General features: G+C 42.1%; 1 protein-coding gene across 2 annotated transcripts in view; it reads left to right on the top strand.

Annotated features, from left to right (window-relative positions):
• Positions 1-488: 488 nt before the first annotated feature.
• Positions 489-6000, top strand: part of thrab (thyroid hormone receptor alpha b) — a 149122-nt gene continuing 143610 nt past the window's right edge. For both annotated transcript variants that reach the window (XM_034119084.1, XM_034119085.1), the window contains exon 1: positions 489-804. The gene's annotated coding sequence lies outside the window, so the exon portion shown is untranslated. The remainder of the gene's footprint in view (positions 805-6000) is intronic.

Below are 6000 nucleotides of genomic sequence, written 5' to 3'. Positions count from 1 at the left end.
ATACATGACTTGCATGATGAATCAATAATCCAAATTGTTGATCATTTTCCTGATAAATTGTCGATAATGATAATTGAGTTATTTAGATTATTTAGATATTTCTCTGATAAACGCCTTTGTAATGATTTAACAGCCCAGTCGTGTCCCTTCATCAGAGCTAATGTCTACCTACAAGATGGACTGATCTCACCTTCTTACAGGGAGAAGGAGGAAGGAGGGGGCTTCGGCTCGTTCATGATGAAGTCAATAAATAAGGAAAGCAAAGGCGACCCAAGGCAGGGAGATGTTCAGCATTTCTCATCTCACCGTCCCGACATGTGTTTGTGTGCAGGCTACAGTTTGTGTTTTACAGTGGTGGTCCTGTAGAGAGCGGTAGATAGTTTTAATAAGCGGTAACCCAGCAGAGTTCCCCTTACTGTACAGTACATAAGCAGAGGGAGGAGCGACCGTGTAGTATTTCTTTTTTTTTTGCTTCTTTCCCTCCTGTCGTTGCAGCCCATCCAAACGCTACTGAAAGGCACCAGAAAAAGGGGGAACAAACTACTAATTTTCATGCAAAAGCTTTGTAGGAAAGGAGGACACGGAGCTGTGTGAGGAGAGGGATACTTCTGGCACTACGAGGCGTAGCAGCTTAGCTGAGGACCGGGCTTCGGAGTGAGGGGAGACGTGTAGCCGCTCAGCGCTGCCGCTACACTTGTATGCACAAACCGGAGGAGCCCCTCTGACTTTCTCCCGCTTCATTTCCGCCTAATGCCCCAATACCCAACCCGAACTGGTGTCCAGACCGCGTGGGGGTAACCGACGGTAAGTGTCGCTATGAGGCTTTAACCCTCCCGATGTCCACAGCGTGGTGTTTGCAGTTGTTTGGCGTTGCTAGCATCAGTAGCCGGGGCCGGTTTGACAGCAGCCAAGGTACACACGGTGTACAGTACAGTAGGCTGGGTCTAATTGTTGGTCTGCAGCCATTCCGCAACTATTGTTGACGTTTCCTTCTGCTTAGTTGTCAATTACAAGGCAACACTGCCGGGTACACATGTACAGCGGTCATGCTGCCCTTTTCCTTTAAGTGTGTTATGCTTGTGGTAATATGTGCTGCACACAGGCCCGAACTTGGATTTATGCCTGCTGCACTCTGGCGCGCGCATGGTCCAATCACGCATGCACACGTGCACACACAAACGGAGGGAGTCAGACTGATCGATAAAGACCACCAGCTATGATACACCCATAATGTATAGGAAATGATCTATAGGAAGCCTCTCAGCTCTGTTTCTTGACCCTAATTCTGTTGTCCTCATTTTCTCCTTCAGGTGTTGAAGTGAGTGTTAAATGCATAGCCTACTTGCACTGTTATTGTAAAAACATTGGCATCATTCTAGTGTTCATTTTACTATTGACTTCGATCTAATGTAAGGCTGTAATGAAAGGGAACAATGCATTTGTAAATGTTTTTGGGCTGGCATAAAGCTTTCTAAACTAAACCCAGTTTGAAAATAGTGTTAACATTTATCTTTTTGCCATGCATCTCTAAAAATATAGTTTATCATTGTGTATAATGGTCTGCATGACGCTAGTCTGGTATTTTGAGTAATTAGTGTACCGGCGTCATATCACTGTCTGTTGTAGACAAATCTCCAGTGCATCCCAGATAATCACTGTCTGAGTATCAGTTGAAATGTATCACACATTGCCAATATCAGAACACAGTGTTCTAGCGAGGCTCAATGTGCACTGCATTAAAACTGTCTGGGTCGGGTATTAAATTATCACAGACGCTCCGACTCAATTGTACAATTGCATGTGTGTGTTTTTAGATAAACATGCCCTTAAAATACTGTAAAACTTAATACAATTGGGTGTACTTTCTAAAACGAAGGCATTGCCCTGGAAGTTGTCTCGACATGACTGCACTGATTATAACAAGACTAAAATGCTTAATGTGGCCAAGAAACACTTTAATAATACAGCCTGATGTGATGTCCCGTAGCCCTCACTGGCTGCTGACAGACAGCACTGACACTTAATCATTCACTCAGACCAAATCCCCAGTGAAAATAATCTCAGCGCAGCAGATCATGAATATAATGGTGACAGTTTCCTTAGTGAGTTTGCAGCTGTTTGTGTGTGTGAAGTCCCTCATCACTACATTACAGTGCTGTAATAATTAAATCACTCTGACCACTCTGCCCAGAAGCCTTTTTCAGGGTGTCCATTCTCAGTCACATTTATTTTTCACAGTAGTATCTTGCTCTGTGCTGATAGAAAGTGACAGTCTAAGCTGTATGCTCTCTCAGTTGAATCCATCAAGCTGGCAACAGAAGCATTTCCTCTGAGGCTTATTTTAAAAGGCAGTGTATGGATTTTCCCATCAACATGGTAACCAATGCAAAAAAACTGTTTTGACTCTTAGATGTTTAAATCATTAGACTTGAGATGTCCTCAGAAAAAGGTTGCAGTCTCGTTTTACAGGATGAATTTAGGCCCAAAACAACCTCCCTTTTTGTGTCATCTTATGGAAAGTAGAAAGAACAAAGGAAGTTATGCTGGTTTTAAAGTAGGATATAGGCTTATTTATTCCTCTAAAAGTTCTCAAGGTGTCTGGGAGATTGAATACATCTTTACTTCTAAATACGGTTTCTGTCATTATTATGTTAATGTATGTGGTGTCAAAGCCCTATAGAGTGTCAGGATTCTATACAGAACGGGACTAAAACAAAGTTGATTTATGTTAGATCAGCTGGTACGGACCCAGATGCTCACAGTTCATTAATCATTAGCCATCTGTTTAAATTGCAGTGTTCTTTCCCTGGGTTGATTATTAGCCCTGGTCAAATCCAGCAGTCAGGTATAAACATTTTCTCTACAGATAGGATTTTAAATAGACCAAGCGTAGGCTACAGAGAGTGCAGAACCTATGTAAACAGACATACTTGTAGAAACACTTATGCAATGATTTCTCACACACTGGAACTTTATTTTCCCCTTTAATGTAAATAGTTATTTTCCATGTATTAAAGGGAAGTACATAGGCAATACTGAGTGATGTAACAGTGTTGTACATGAGAGAGAACACAGAAGGTGGATGGGTGTAGCCCCATGTGACCCGTTCTCCTCTTACTCCGCTCTTTTCTTCTTCTTTTTTTCCTGTTGGCTGGGGCTCCTTTGGGGGGCCAGAGGTGACCTTCTTCAGTCTCTCCCAGCAGCAAGAACCCCAGTGGGCCTCTCTTTTTGTGACCCTGTTTCTGTCTCTCTTTTTTTCCTGGCCTCATCACTCCTTTCCTTCTTCTTAAACCCCCCCCTCCCCCTCCACCCCTTCTCTCTCTACTCGCATCCCCTCCTATTCCCCACGGTGGGGCCTAATGCTTAGAAACATAGAGCGTTCACTTATATAACCTTGGCTGTGTGCAGCTGATGTGCTGGTCTGTATCATGCTTTATAATGATGTCAGAGCTGTCTAGTGAGGCAGATGGCATGCTGGGTAGGCCAATATGTCAAGAGATATTCCTGAACTGAGTCTGGTGTATGTAGGGTGATCCTAGGATTTGCTTCCCATTTCCTTATTTTCTTTGTCTCAGGATGATATTGGAAGTTAAAATGGAGATGTTTGTTTTATTAAACGAAAAATGTGCCAATGTCCTCAACATGTCATGAGGGAGCAGCTACATTGTTTCACATATGCAATGCTGAATACCACATATTGCTACCCTGCTTTATGTTTCTGGCATTTCTGAACATTTTGGACCTCGAACTACATAAGCGAAGGTTATTGATTAGTTGTCAACTTTCATCTTGGACTTTGGGAAACACTGATTGACCTTTTCTCATCGTTTTCAGAAACCATTTCGTTTTCAGAGACCATACAACTAATCTATTAACCAAGAAAATTAACAAGCGATTTATTGACAGTAAAAATCACCCAAAGTAGGTTAAGGTGATCTATTTGTAGCTTATAAGCAGAGGTTAGCATCACATGTGTTCAATGTTGTCTTCTCCTCCATGTATACACATCCTGGAATAACATGCCTGTTATTGTCTTGCCCTTACCTTCTGCTTGACCTCAGTTGAAGCTGGGCCCCAAGGCTCTCACTGCATTGTCTGTGTTTTGGCCTATGATTAATTAGATTACAGCACCCATATGATGAAGAGGTGAACGTTGTTTCATAGAATCTGGTCAGCAGACAGTCATCTGATGACCACGGGTTTCTGCCCTCGTCTAATAGATTTTCTGGCAGTGCAGAGTATAGCTTGTTTATCAACATACTGCATTAATGCACAAAGCCGTCTTTATCAAAGAGCTTTTGTTTAGCCAACCCAGATACACTTGTTTATAACGCTAAAAGAACACATTGAGGAGCTGGATAGAAAATGTTTGCATTCAATCTATACAATATTTAAATATTATCTATCAAGGAATCGTCTCCTTGTTTCAGCTGTAACACAAAGGAGAGGTTCACCACATGCCCAATCATATGAAATCTATTGAGGTAAAGTTATTTCAAAAAGTAGGCGAGGTCAGCTAACATTATATACAGTATAAAAGTAATAACAAGAAGAATTGTGTATCTTCCCTCCCTCCTGTCTGCCATAAAGGAAATTCCATGCTGTTTCCTGCTGTAATATCTGGCACGCAGAGTAATGAGTGTGTCCTCACTGGCAATTCAAACCTCATTATCCCAGAAGAATGAGGCTAACCTTTCAGTGCGATGTCGTGGTGGGTTTGTGTTGCGTTCGGGGGCCCGTGAAGCTCCACCGCTGATAAGCACGCTGTCATGGTGAACACGACAAGAGATTATCAGTGCACTCTGCACCGGTCTTCACACAGACCACTGGAGGTCCTGCTGTCCACGAGATACTGTAGCACAAATCCATCAGGTGTCAGCCAGCATGCTCCATGTTTGTGGCTGTTTCTCACTGTTGTGGTTTTCTTGCCCCTCCCTTTTGTGTTCTCCAACAAGTTTAGGTTTCACTTTATTCTTGAGTTGTTTATTCAGTGTCAGTTGAGCAGTGGTTTCAACGCAGATGGTTACCCTTTTGTCTTGTATATTCCTCTGTGCCATTGCACAGTTGTCACTCACTGCTGTTCTCTGTCAACTTCAAATAGCTTTATTGGCAAGACCATAATGACATGCTGCATTGCCAAAGCGTCGTACAAACAATGACAACAGGAATCTATTTATTCACATTTAGAAAATATTTTTTTGTTCAATATACATTTTGAACAAAAGCATAAATAACCAGGGAAAACATTGTACTTTTTAGAAAATTCAACTTAAAACATCCCCCCAGCCCCCCTTTGTGTGCTTTGTGCTTCAGCAGCCTCCAGATTACCAAGGAAAAATAATCATTTATAAAAATAGCCTTCATTGGCCAGAGAAAGTGTCGAGGCTGTTTAACCCAGCCGCACTTCTCTCCTAATAACACCAGTCAGCTTGGCTTTGCCGGGTACAACTGGGGCCACTCAAAACTGCCTTTTCATCAACGGGAATACTTGGCAACCAGGCCTGTGAGGTTTATTTTTGCCAGGGTGAAGCGGAGCACTTAACGAGGACATCCGACATTTGCTGGCACTGAGCAGCTCTCACTCGCTCTTCTCTGTGAGAGCTGCCTCAATTTATGCGGTGGAATAGAAATGAAGTCATTACACATTTGCAGACATATTAAACAACTAGTTCCCAAGACAATAAAATGGCTACTTTTTTCTACTATGTCATAAACACAGAGGCGACGGGGTGTACTGAGGGATTCCCTTCATGTGGATTTAAGATTAAACTAGCAATAACAATTTCAATATCTGTGCCCCTGGGGCAGAAGATAATCATTTTATAATCAGGGTTCCCAGGAGGAATTAAAGTGTGATTATGAGTTAGTTTGTATGTGAGCATTTGAGACAAGAGCATTAGAAATAGATGTGATATCTTTTAAGATTTGCAAATAATTGATAAATGTTTTCTTTCAGTAGATTCAGTGTTGCAATATTTGGTGTATGCTTTATAAACCTGT

The sequence above is a fragment of the Trematomus bernacchii genome, unplaced genomic scaffold, assembly GCF_902827165.1.
Source record: "Trematomus bernacchii unplaced genomic scaffold, fTreBer1.1, whole genome shotgun sequence".
NCBI lineage: Eukaryota > Metazoa > Chordata > Actinopteri > Perciformes > Nototheniidae > Trematomus > Trematomus bernacchii.
This window is presented reverse-complemented; position numbering and strand designations above follow the sequence as displayed.